Source organism: Petromyzon marinus, chromosome 2 (assembly GCF_048934315.1).
Source record: "Petromyzon marinus isolate PM22_M1 ecotype Great Lakes invasive population chromosome 2, UKy_Petmar_22M1.pri1.0, whole genome shotgun sequence".
NCBI classification, from domain to species: domain Eukaryota; kingdom Metazoa; phylum Chordata; class Hyperoartia; order Petromyzontiformes; family Petromyzontidae; genus Petromyzon; species Petromyzon marinus.
Window position 1 is genome coordinate 24,667,873 of NC_133668.1, and position 14,087 is coordinate 24,681,959.

The following is a 14,087-nucleotide window of genomic DNA, read 5'->3' on the forward strand; positions in this document are numbered from 1 at the left end:
TCTCCACCTTCTATCTTCAACTCCTAACTCTAGTTTCTATTTCCAAATCCTAGCTCCCGTTTCTATCTTAAACTCCTAGCTCCAGTTTCTATCTCCAACTCCTAGCTCTAGTTTCTATCTTCAACTCGTAGCTCCAGTTTCTATCTCCAACTCCTAGCTCCAGTTTCTATCTCCAACTCCTAGCTCCAGTTTCTATCTTCAACTCCTAGCTCCAGTTTAAATTTCCAACTCGTAGCTCCAGCTTCTATCTCCAACTCCTAGCTCCAGTTTCAATCTCCAACTCCTAGCTCCAGTTTCTATCTCCAACTCCTAGCTCCAGTTTGTATCTCCAACTCCAAGCTCCAGTTTCTATCTCCAACTCCTAGCTCCAGTTTCAATCTCCAACTCCTAGCTCCATTTTCAATCTCCAATTCCAGCTCCAGTTTCGATCTCCAACTCCTAGCTCCAGTTTCTATCTCCAAATCCTAGCTCCAGTTTATATCTCCAACTCGTAGCTCCAGTTTCTATCTCCAACTCCTAGCTCCAGTTTCTATCTCCAACTCCTAGCTCCAGTTTCTATCTCCAACTCCAGCTCCAGTTTCCATCTCCAACTCCTAGCTCCAGTTTCAATCTCCAACTCCAAGCTCCAGTTTCAATCTCCAACTCCAGCTCCAGTTTCGATCTCCAACTCCAAGCTCCAGTTTCTATCTCCAAATCCTAGCTCCAATTTATATCTCCAACTCCTAGCTCCAGTTTCTATCTCCAACTCCTAGCTACAGCTTCTATCTTCAACTCCTAGCTCCAGTTTCTATCTCCAACTCCTAGCTCCAGTTTCTATCTCCAACTGTTAGCTCCAGTTTCTATCTCCAACTCCTAGCTCCAGTTTATATCTCTAACTCCTAGCTCCAGTTTCTATCTCCAACTCCTAGCTCCAGTTTCTATCTCCAACACCTAGCTCCAGCTTCTATCTCCAACTCCTAGCTACAGCTTCTATCTTCAACTCCTATCTCCAGTTTCTATCTCCAACTCCTAGCTCCAGTTTCTATCTCCAACTCCTAGCTCCAATTTATATCTCTAACTCCTAGCTCCAGTTTATATCTCCAACTCCTATCTCCACCTTCTATCTTCAACTCCTAACTCTAGTTTCTATTTCCAAATCCTAGCTCCCGTTTCTATCTTAAACTCCTAGCTCCAGTTTCTATCTCCAACTCCTACCTCTAGTTTCTATCTTCAACTCGTAGCTCCAGTTTCTATCTCCAACTCCTAGCTCCAGTTTCTATCTCCAACTCCTAGCTCCAGTTTCTATCTTCAACTCCTAGCTCCAGTTTCAATTTCCAACTCGTAGCTCCAGCTTCTATCTCCAACTCCTAGCTCCAGTTTCAATCTCCAACTCCTAGCTCCAGTTTGTATCTCCAACTCCAAGCTCCAGTTTCTATCTCCAACTCCTAGCTCCATTTTCAATCTCCAACTCCTAGCTCCATTTTCAATCTCCAATTCCAGCTCCAGTTTCGATCTCCAACTCCTAGCTCCAGTTTATATCTCCAAATCCTAGCTCCAGTTTCTATCTCCAACTCCTAGCTCCAGTTTATATCTCTAACTCCTAGCTCCAGTTTATATCTCCAACTCCTATCTCCACCTTCTATCTTCAACTCCTAACTCTAGTTTCTATCTCCAACTCCTAGCTCCAGTTTGTATCTCCAACTCCAAGCTCCAGTTTCCATCTCCAACTCCTAGCTCCAGTTTCAATCTCCAACTCCTAGCTCCAGTTTCAATCTCCAACTCCAGCTCCAGTTTCGATCTCCAACTCCAAGCTCCAGTTTCTATCTCCAAATCCTAGCTCCAATTTCTATCTCCAACTCATAGCTATAGCTTCTATCTTCAACTCTTAGCTCCAGCTGCTATCTCCAACTCCTAGCTCCAGTTTCTATCTCCAACTCCTAGCTCCAGTTTCTATCTCCAACTCCTAGCTCCAGTTTATATCTCCAACTCCTAGCTCCAGTTTCTATCTCCAACTCCTAGCTACAGCTTCTATCTTCAACTCCTAGCTCCAGTTTCTATCTCCAACTCCTAGCTCCAGTTTCTATCTCCAACTGTTAGCTCCAGTTTCTATCTCCAACTCCTAGCTCCAGTTTATATCTCCAACTCCTAGCTCCAGTTTCTATCTCCAACTCCTAGCTCCAGTTTCTATCTCCAACACCTAGCTCCAGCTTCTATCTCCAACTCCTAGCTACAGCTTCTATCTTCAACTCCTAGCTCCAGTTTCTATCTCCAACTCCTAGCTCCAGTTTCTATCTCCAACTCCTAGCTCCAGTTTATATCTCTAACTCCAAGCTCCAGTTTATATCTCCAACTCCTATCTCCACCTTCTATCTTCAACTCCTGACTCTAGTTTCTATTTCCAAATCCTAGCTCCCGTTTCTATCTTAAACTCCTAGCTCCAGTTTCTATCTCCAACTCCTAGCTCTAGTTTCTATCTTCAACTCGTAGCTCCAGTTTCTATCTCCAACTCCTAGCTCCAGTTTCTATCTCCAACTCCTAGCTCCAGTTTCTATCTTCAACTCCTAGCTCCAGTTTCAATTTCCAACTCGTAGCTCCAGCTTCTATCTCCAACTCCTAGCTCCAGTTTCAATCTCCAACTCCTAGCTCCAGTTTCTATCTCCAACTCCTAGCTCCAGTTTGTATCTCCAACTCCAAGCTCCAGTTTCTATCTCCAACTCCTAGCTCCAGTGTCAATCTCCAACTCCTAGCTCCATTTTCAATCTCCAATTCCAGCTCCAGTTTCGATCTCCAACTCCTAGCTCCAGTTTCTATCTCCAAATCCTAGCTCCAGTTTATATCTCCAACTCCTAGCTCCAGTTTCTATCTCCAACTCCTAGCTCCAGTTTCTATCTCCAACTCCTAGCTCCAGTTTCTATCTCCAACTCCAGCTCCAGTTTCCATCTCCAACTCCTAGCTCCAGTTTCAATCTCCAACTCCTAGCTCCAGTTTCAATCTCCAACTCCAGCTCCAGTTTCGATCTCCAACTCCAAGCTCCAGTTTCTATCTCCAAATCCTAGCTCCAATTTATATCTCCAACTCCTAGCTCCAGTTTCTATCTCCAACTCCTAGCTACAGCTTCTATCTTCAACTCCTAGCTCCAGTTTATATCTCCAACTCCTAGCTCCAGTTTCTATCTCCAACTCCTAGCTCCAGTTTCTATCTCCAACACCTAGCTCCAGCTTCTATCTCCAACTCCTAGCTACAGCTTCTATCTCCAACTCCTAGCTCCAGTTTCTATCTTCAACTCCTAGCTCCAGTTTAAATTTCCAACTCGTAGCTCCAGCTTCTATCTCCAACTCCTAGCTCCAGTTTCAATCTCCAACTCCAAGCTCCAGTTTCTATCTCCAACTCCTAGCTCCAGTTTCAATCTCCAACTCCTAGCTCCATTTTCAATCTCCAATTCCAGCTCCAGTTTCGATCTCCAACTCCTAGCTCCAGTTTCTATCTCCAAATCCTAGCTCCAGTTTATATCTCCAACTCGTAGCTCCAGTTTCTATCTCCAACTCCTAGCTCCAGTTTCTATCTCCAACTCCTAGCTCCAGTTTCTATCTCCAACTCCAGCTCCAGTTTCCATCTCCAACTCCTAGCTCCAGTTTCAATCTCCAACTCCTAGCTCCAGTTTCAATCTCCAACTCCAGCTCCAGTTTCGATCTCCAACTCCAAGCTCCAGTTTCTATCTCCAAATCCTAGCTCCAATTTATATCTCCAACTCCTAGCTCCAGTTTCTATCTCCAACTCCTAGCTACAGCTTCTATCTTCAACTCCTAGCTCCAGTTTCTATCTCCAACTCCTAGCTCCAGTTTCTATCTCCAACTGTTAGCTCCAGTTTCTATCTCCAACTCCTAGCTCCAGTTTATATCTCTAACTCCTAGCTCCAGTTTCTATCTCCAACTCCTAGCTCCAGTTTCTATCTCCAACACCTAGCTCCAGCTTCTATCTCCAACTCCTAGCTACAGCTTCTATCTTCAACTCCTATCTCCAGTTTCTATCTCCAACTCCTAGCTCCAGTTTCTATCTCCAACTCCTAGCTCCAATTTATATCTCTAACTCCTAGCTCCAGTTTATATCTCCAACTCCTATCTCCACCTTCTATCTTCAACTCCTAACTCTAGTTTCTATTTCCAAATCCTAGCTCCCGTTTCTATCTTAAACTCCTAGCTCCAGTTTCTATCTCCAACTCCTAGCTCTAGTTTCTATCTTCAACTCGTAGCTCCAGTTTCTATCTCCAACTCCTAGCTCCAGTTTCTATCTCCAACTCCTAGCTCCAGTTTCTATCTTCAACTCCTAGCTCCAGTTTCAATTTCCAACTCGTAGCTCCAGCTTCTATCTCCAACTCCTAGCTCCAGTTTCAATCTCCAACTCCTAGCTCCAGTTTGTATCTCCAACTCCAAGCTCCAGTTTCTATCTCCAACTCCTAGCTCCATTTTCAATCTCCAACTCCTAGCTCCATTTTCAATCTCCAATTCCAGCTCCAGTTTCGATCTCCAACTCCTAGCTCCAGTTTCTATCTCCAAATCCTAGCTCCAGTTTCTATCTCCAACTCCTAGCTCCAGTTTATATCTCTAACTCCTAGCTCCAGTTTATATCTCCAACTCCTATCTCCACCTTCTATCTTCAACTCCTAACTCTAGTTTCTATCTCCAACTCCTAGCTCCAGTTTGTATCTCCAACTCCAAGCTCCAGTTTCCATCTCCAACTCCTAGCTCCAGTTTCAATCTCCAACTCCTAGCTCCAGTTTCAATCTCCAACTCCAGCTCCAGTTTCGATCTCCAACTCCAAGCTCCAGTTTCTATCTCCAAATCCTAGCTCCAATTTCTATCTCCAACTCATAGCTATAGCTTCTATCTTCAACTCTTAGCTCCAGCTGCTATCTCCAACTCCTAGCTCCAGTTTCTATCTCCAACTCCTAGCTCCAGTTTCTATCTCCAACTCCTAGCTCCAGTTTATATCTCCAACTCCTAGCTCCAGTTTCTATCTCCAACTCCTAGCTACAGCTTCTATCTTCAACTCCTAGCTCCAGTTTCTATCTCCAACTCCTAGCTCCAGTTTCTATCTCCAACTGTTAGCTCCAGTTTCTATCTCCAACTCCTAGCTCCAGTTTATATCTCCAACTCCTAGCTCCAGTTTCTATCTCCAACTCCTAGCTCCAGTTTCTATCTCCAACACCTAGCTCCAGCTTCTATCTCCAACTCCTAGCTACAGCTTCTATCTTCAACTCTTAGCTCCAGTTTCTATCTCCAACTCCTAGCTCCAGTTTCTATCTCCAACTCCTAGCTCCAGTTTATATCTCTAACTCCAAGCTCCAGTTTATATCTCCAACTCCTATCTCCACCTTCTATCTTCAACTCCTGACTCTAGTTTCTATTTCCAAATCCTAGCTCCCGTTTCTATCTTAAACTCCTAGCTCCAGTTTCTATCTCCAACTCCTAGCTCTAGTTTCTATCTTCAACTCGTAGCTCCAGTTTCTATCTCCAACTCCTAGCTCCAGTTTCTATCTCCAACTCCTAGCTCCAGTTTCTATCTTCAACTCCTAGCTCCAGTTTCAATTTCCAACTCGTAGCTCCAGCTTCTATCTCCAACTCCTAGCTCCAGTTTCAATCTCCAACTCCTAGCTCCAGTTTGTATCTCCAACTCCAAGCTCCAGTTTCTATCTCCAACTCCTAGCTCCATTTTCAATCTCCAACTCCTAGCTCCATTTTCAATCTCCAATTCCAGCTCCAGTTTCGATCTCCAACTCCTAGCTCCAGTTTCTATCTCCAAATCCTAGCTCCAGTTTATATCTCCAACTCCTAGCTCCAGTTTCTATCTCCAACTCCTAGCTACAGCTTCTATCTTCAACTCCTAGCTCCAGTTTATATCTCCAACTCCTAGCTCCAGTTTCTATCTCCAACTCCTAGCTCCAGTTTCTATCTCCAACACCTAGCTCCAGCTTCTATCTCCAACTCCTAGCTACAGCTTCTATCTTCAACTCCTAGCTCCACTTTCTATCTCCAACTCCTAGCTCCAGTTTCTATCTCCAACTCCTAGCTCCAGTTTATATCTCTAACTCCAAGCTCCAGTTTATATCTCCAACTCCTATCTCCACCTTCTATCTTCAACTCCTGACTCTAGTTTCTATTTCCAAATCCTAGCTCCCGTTTCTATCTTAAACTCCTAGCTCCAGTTTCTATCTCCAACTCCTAGCTCTAGTTTCTATCTTCAACTCGTAGCTCCAGTTTCTATCTCCAACTCCTAGCTCCAGTTTCTATCTCCAACTCCTAGCTCCAGTTTCTATCTTCAACTCCTAGCTCCAGTTTCAATTTCCAACTCGTAGCTCCAGCTTCTATCTCCAACTCCTAGCTCCAGTTTCAATCTCCAACTCCTAGCTCCAGTTTCTATCTCCAACTCCTAGCTCCAGTTTGTATCACCAACTCCAAGCTCCAGTTTCTATCTCCAACTCCTAGCTCCAGTTTCAATCTCCAACTCCTAGCTCCATTTTCAATCTCCAATTCCAGCTCCAGTTTCGATCTCCAACTCCTAGCTCCAGTTTCTATCTCCAAATCCTAGCTCCAGTTTAAATCTCCAACTCCTAGCTCCAGTTTCTATCTCCAAATCCTAGCTCCAGTTTCTATCTCCAACTCCTAGCTCCAGTTTCTATCTCCAACTCCAGCTCCAGTTTCCATCTCCAACTCCTAGCTCCAGTTTCAATCTCCATCTCCTAGCTCCAGTTTCAATCTCCAACTCCAGCTCCAGTTTCGATCTCCAACTCCAAGCTCCAGTTTCTATCTCCAAATCCTAGCTCCAATTTATATCTCCAACTCCTAGCTCCAGTTTCTATCTCCAACTCCTAGCTACAGCTTCTATCTTCAACTCCTAGCTCCAGTTTATATCTCCAACTCCTAGCTCCAGTTTCTATCTCCAACTCCTAGCTCCAGTTTCTATCTCCAACACCTAGCTCCAGCTTCTATCTCCAACTCCTAGCTACAGCTTCTATCTCCAACTCCTAGCTCCAGTTTCTATCTTCAACTCCTAGCTCCAGTTTCAATTTCCAACTCGTAGCTCCAGCTTCTATCTCCAACTCCTAGCTCCAGTTTCAATCTCGAACTCCAAGCTCCAGTTTCTATCTCCAACTCCTAGCTCCAGTTTCAATCTCCAACTCCTAGCTCCATTTTCAATCTCCAATTCCAGCTCCAGTTTCGATCTCCAACTCCTAGCTCCAGTTTCTATCTCCAAATCCTAGCTCCAGTTCATATCTCCAACTCCTAGCTCCAGTTTCTATCTCCAACTCCTAGCTCCAGTTTCTATCTCCAACTCCTAGCTCCAGTTTCTATCTCCAACTCCAGCTCCAGTTTCCATCTCCAACTCCTAGCTCCAGTTTCAATCTCCAACTCCTAGCTCCAGTTTCAATCTCCAACTCCAGCTCCAGTTTCGATCTCCAACTCCAAGCTCCAGTTTCTATCTCCAAATCCTAGCTCCAATTTATATCTCCAACTCCTAGCTCCAGTTTCTATCTCCAACTCCTAGCTACAGCTTCTATCTTCAACTCCTAGCTCCAGTTTATATCTCCAACTCCTAGCTCCAGTTTCTATCTCCAACTCCTAGCTCCAGTTTCTATCTCCAACACCTAGCTCCAGCTTCTATCTCCAACTCCTAGCTACAGCTTCTATCTTCAACTCCTAGCTCCACTTTCTATCTCCAACTCCTAGCTCCAGTTTCTATCTCCAACTCCTAGCTCCAGTTTATATCTCTAACTCCTAGCTCCAGTTTATATCTCCAACTCCTATCTCCACCTTCTATCTTCAACTCCTAACTCTAGTTTCTATTTCCAAATCCTAGCTCCCATTTCTATCTTAAACTCCTAGCTCCAGTTTCTATCTCCAACTCCTAGCTCTAGTTTCTATCTTCAACTCGTAGCTCCAGTTTCTATCTCCAACTCCTAGCTCCAGTTTCTATCTCCAACTCCTAGCTCCAGTTTCTATCTTCAACTCCTAGCTCCAGTTTAAATTTCCAACTCGTAGCTCCAGCTTCTATCTCCAACTCCTAGCTCCAGTTTCAATCTCCAACTCCTAGCTCCAGTTTCTATCTCCAACTCCTAGCTCCAGTTTGTATCTCCAACTCCAAGCTCCAGTTTCTATCTCCAACTCCTAGCTCCAGTTTCAATCTCCAACTCCTAGCTCCATTTTCAATCTCCAATTCCAGCTCCAGTTTCGATCTCCAACTCCTAGCTCCAGTTTCTATCTCCAAATCCTAGCTCCAGTTTATATCTCCAACTCGTAGCTCCAGTTTCTATCTCCAACTCCTAGCTCCAGTTTCTATCTCCAACTCCTAGCTCCATTTTCTATCTCCAACTCCAGCTCCAGTTTCCATCTCCAACTCCTAGCTCCAGTTTCAATCTCCAACTCCAAGCTCCAGTTTCAATCTCCAACTCCAGCTCCAGTTTCGATCTCCAACTCCAAGCTCCAGTTTCTATCTCCAAATCCTAGCTCCAATTTATATCTCCAACTCCTAGCTCCAGTTTCTATCTCCAACTCCTAGCTACAGCTTCTATCTTCAACTCCTAGCTCCAGTTTCTATCTCCAACTCCTAGCTCCAGTTTCTATCTCCAACTGTTAGCTCCAGTTTCTATCTCCAACTCCTAGCTCCAGTTTATATCTCTAACTCCTAGCTCCAGTTTCTATCTCCAACTCCTAGCTCCAGTTTCTATCTCCAACACCTAGCTCCAGCTTCTATCTCCAACTCCTAGCTACAGCTTCTATCTTCAACTCCTATCTCCAGTTTCTATCTCCAACTCCTAGCTCCAGTTTCTATCTCCAACTCCTAGCTCCAATTTATATCTCTAACTCCTAGCTCCAGTTTATATCTCCAACTCCTATCTCCACCTTCTATCTTCAACTCCTAACTCTAGTTTCTATTTCCAAATCCTAGCTCCCGTTTCTATCTTAAACTCCTCGCTCCAGTTTCTATCTCCAACTCCTAGCTCTAGTTTCTATCTTCAACTCGTAGCTCCAGTTTCTATCTCCAACTCCTAGCTCCAGTTTCTATCTCCAACTCCTAGCTCCAGTTTCTATCTTCAACTCCTAGCTCCAGTTTCAATTTCCAACTCGTAGCTCCAGCTTCTATCTCCAACTCCTAGCTCCAGTTTCAATCTCCAACTCCTAGCTCCAGTTTGTATCTCCAACTCCAAGCTCCAGTTTCTATCTCCAACTCCTAGCTCCATTTTCAATCTCCAACTCCTAGCTCCATTTTCAATCTCCAATTCCAGCTCCAGTTTCGATCTCCAACTCCTAGCTCCAGTTTATATCTCCAAATCCTAGCTCCAGTTTCTATCTCCAACTCCTAGCTCCAGTTTATATCTCTAACTCCTAGCTCCAGTTTATATCTCCAACTCCTATCTCCACCTTCTATCTTCAACTCCTAACTCTAGTTTCTATCTCCAACTCCTAGCTCCAGTTTGTATCTCCAACTCCAAGCTCCAGTTTCCATCTCCAACTCCTAGCTCCAGTTTCAATCTCCAACTCCTAGCTCCAGTTTCAATCTCCAACTCCAGCTCCAGTTTCGATCTCCAACTCCAAGCTCCAGTTTCTATCTCCAAATCCTAGCTCCAATTTCTATCTCCAACTCATAGCTATAGCTTCTATCTTCAACTCTTAGCTCCAGCTGCTATCTCCAACTCCTAGCTCCAGTTTCTATCTCCAACTCCTAGCTCCAGTTTCTATCTCCAACTCCTAGCTCCAGTTTATATCTCCAACTCCTAGCTCCAGTTTCTATCTCCAACTCCTAGCTACAGCTTCTATCTTCAACTCCTAGCTCCAGTTTCTATCTCCAACTCCTAGCTCCAGTTTCTATCTCCAACTGTTAGCTCCAGTTTCTATCTCCAACTCCTAGCTCCAGTTTATATCTCCAACTCCTAGCTCCAGTTTCTATCTCCAACTCCTAGCTCCAGTTTCTATCTCCAACACCTAGCTCCAGCTTCTATCTCCAACTCCTAGCTACAGCTTCTATCTTCAACTCCTAGCTCCAGTTTCTATCTCCAACTCCTAGCTCCAGTTTCTATCTCCAACTCCTAGCTCCAGTTTATATCTCTAACTCCAAGCTCCAGTTTATATCTCCAACTCCTATCTCCACCTTCTATCTTCAACTCCTGACTCTAGTTTCTATTTCCAAATCCTAGCTCCCGTTTCTATCTTAAACTCCTAGCTCCAGTTTCGATCTCCAACTCCTAGCTCTAGTTTCTATCTTCAACTCGTAGCTCCAGTTTCTATCTCCAACTCCTAGCTCCAGTTTCTATCTCCAACTCCTAGCTCCAGTTTCTATCTTCAACTCATAGCTCCAGTTTCAATTTCCAACTCGTAGCTCCAGCTTCTATCTCCAACTCCTAGCTCCAGTTTCAATCTCCAACTCCTAGCTCCAGTTTCTATCTCCAACTCCTAGCTCCAGTTTGTATCTCCAACTCCAAGCTCCAGTTTCTATCTCCAACTCCTAGCTCCAGTGTCAATCTCCAACTCCTAGCTCCATTTTCAATCTCCAATTCCAGCTCCAGTTTCGATCTCCAACTCCTAGCTCCAGTTTCTATCTCCAAATCCTAGCTCCAGTTTATATCTCCAACTCCTAGCTCCAGTTTCTATCTCCAACTCCTAGCTCCAGTTTCTATCTCCAACTCCTAGCTCCAGTTTCTATCTCCAACTCCAGCTCCAGTTTCCATCTCCAACTCCTAGCTCCAGTTTCAATCTCCAACTCCTAGCTCCAGTTTCAATCTCCAACTCCAGCTCCAGTTTCGATCTCCAACTCCAAGCTCCAGTTTCTATCTCCAAATCCTAGCTCCAATTTATATCTCCAACTCCTAGCTCCAGTTTCTATCTCCAACTCCTAGCTACAGCTTCTATCTTCAACTCCTAGCTCCAGTTTATATCTCCAACTCCTAGCTCCAGTTTCTATCTCCAACTCCTAGCTCCAGTTTCTATCTCCAACACCTAGCTCCAGCTTCTATCTCCAACTCCTAGCTACAGCTTCTATCTCCAACTCCTAGCTCCAGTTTCTATCTTCAACTCCTAGCTCCAGTTTAAATTTCCAACTCGTAGCTCCAGCTTCTATCTCCAACTCCTAGCTCCAGTTTCAATCTCCAACTCCAAGCTCCAGTTTCTATCTCCAACTCCTAGCTCCAGTTTCAATCTCCAACTCCTAGCTCCATTTTCAATCTCCAATTCCAGCTCCAGTTTCGATCTCCAACTCCTAGCTCCAGTTTCTATCTCCAAATCCTAGCTCCAGTTTATATCTCCAACTCGTAGCTCCAGTTTCTATCTCCAACTCCTAGCTCCAGTTTCTATCTCCAACTCCTAGCTCCAGTTTCTATCTCCAACTCCAGCTCCAGTTTCCATCTCCAACTCCTAGCTCCAGTTTCAATCTCCAACTCCTAGCTCCAGTTTCAATCTCCAACTCCAGCTCCAGTTTCGATCTCCAACTCCAAGCTCCAGTTTCTATCTCCAACTCCTAGCTCTAGTTTCTATCTTCAACTCGTAGCTCCAGTTTCTATCTCCAACTCCTAGCTCCAGTTTCTATCTCCAACTCCTAGCTCCAGTTTCTATCTTCAACTCCTAGCTCCAGTTTCAATTTCCAACTCGTAGCTCCAGCTTCTATCTCCAACTCCTAGCTCCAGTTTCAATCTCCAACTCCTAGCTCCAGTTTGTATCTCCAACTCCAAGCTCCAGTTTCTATCTCCAACTCCTAGCTCCATTTTCAATCTCCAACTCCTAGCTCCATTTTCAATCTCCAATTCCAGCTCCAGTTTCGATCTCCAACTCCTAGCTCCAGTTTATATCTCCAAATCCTAGCTCCAGTTTCTATCTCCAACTCCTAGCTCCAGTTTATATCTCTAACTCCTAGCTCCAGTTTATATCTCCAACTCCTATCTCCACCTTCTATCTTCAACTCCTAACTCTAGTTTCTATCTCCAACTCCTAGCTCCAGTTTGTATCTCCAACTCCAAGCTCCAGTTTCCATCTCCAACTCCTAGCTCCAGTTTCAATCTCCAACTCCTAGCTCCAGTTTCAATCTCCAACTCCAGCTCCAGTTTCGATCTCCAACTCCAAGCTCCAGTTTCTATCTCCAAATCCTAGCTCCAATTTCTATCTCCAACTCATAGCTATAGCTTCTATCTTCAACTCTTAGCTCCAGCTGCTATCTCCAACTCCTAGCTCCAGTTTCTATCTCCAACTCCTAGCTCCAGTTTCTATCTCCAACTCCTAGCTCCAGTTTATATCTCCAACTCCTAGCTCCAGTTTCTATCTCCAACTCCTAGCTACAGCTTCTATCTTCAACTCCTAGCTCCAGTTTCTATCTCCAACTCCTAGCTCCAGTTTCTATCTCCAACTGTTAGCTCCAGTTTCTATCTCCAACTCCTAGCTCCAGTTTATATCTCCAACTCCTAGCTCCAGTTTCTATCTCCAACTCCTAGCTCCAGTTTCTATCTCCAACACCTAGCTCCAGCTTCTATCTCCAACTCCTAGCTACAGCTTCTATCTTCAACTCCTAGCTCCAGTTTCTATCTCCAACTCCTAGCTCCAGTTTCTATCTCCAACTCCTAGCTCCAGTTTATATCTCTAACTCCAAGCTCCAGTTTATATCTCCAACTCCTATCTCCACCTTCTATCTTCAACTCCTGACTCTAGTTTCTATTTCCAAATCCTAGCTCCCGTTTCTATCTTAAACTCCTAGCTCCAGTTTCTATCTCCAACTCCTAGCTCTAGTTTCTATCTTCAACTCGTAGCTCCAGTTTCTATCTCCAACTCCTAGCTCCAGTTTCTATCTCCAACTCCTAGCTCCAGTTTCTATCTTCAACTCCTAGCTCCAGTTTCAATTTCCAACTCGTAGCTCCAGCTTCTATCTCCAACTCCTAGCTCCAGTTTCAATCTCCAACTCCTAGCTCCAGTTTCTATCTCCAACTCCTAGCTCCAGTTTGTATCTCCAACTCCAAGCTCCAGTTTCTATCTCCAACTCCTAGCTCCAGTGTCAATCTCCAACTCCTAGCTCCATTTTCAATCTCCAATTCCAGCTCCAGTTTCGATCTCCAACTCCTAGCTCCAGTTTCTATCTCCAAATCCTAGCTCCAGTTTATATCTCCAACTCCTAGCTCCAGTTTCTATCTCCAACTCCTAGCTCCAGTTTCTATCTCCAACTCCTAGCTCCAGTTTCTATCTCCAACTCCAGCTCCAGTTTCCATCTCCAACTCCTAGCTCCAGTTTCAATCTCCAACTCCTAGCTCCAGTTTCAATCTCCAACTCCAGCTCCAGTTTCGATCTCCAACTCCAAGCTCCAGTTTCTATCTCCAAATCCTAGCTCCAATTTATATCTCCAACTCCTAGCTCCAGTTTCTATCTCCAACTCCTAGCTACAGCTTCTATCTTCAACTCCTAGTTCCAGTTTATATCTCCAACTCCTAGCTCCAGTTTCTATCTCCAACTCCTAGCTCCAGTTTCTATCTCCAACACCTAGCTCCAGCTTCTATCTCCAACTCCTAGCTACAGCTTCTATCTCCAACTCCTAGCTCCAGTTTCTATCTTCAACTCCTAGCTCCAGTTTAAATTTCCAACTCGTAGCTCCAGCTTCTATCTCCAACTCCTAGCTCCAGTTTCAATCTCCAACTCCAAGCTCCAGTTTCTATCTCCAACTCCTAGCTCCAGTTTCAATCTCCAACTCCTAGCTCCATTTTCAATCTCCAATTCCAGCTCCAGTTTCGATCTCCAACTCCTAGCTCCAGTTTATATCTCCAAATCCTAGCTCCAGTTTCTATCTCCAACTCCTAGCTCCAGTTTATATCTCTAACTCCTAGCTCCAGTTTATATCTCCAACTCCTATCTCCACCTTCTATCTTCAACTCCTAACTCTAGTTTCTATCTCCAACTCCTAGCTCCAGTTTGTATCTCCAACTCCAAGCTCCAGTTTCCATCTCCAACTCCTAGCTCCAGTTTCAATCTCCAACTCCTAGCTCCAGTTTCAATCTCCAACTCCAGCTCCAGTTTCGATCTCCAACTCCAAGCTCCAGTTTCTATCTCCAAATCCTAGCTCCAATTTCTATCTCCAACTCATAGCTATAG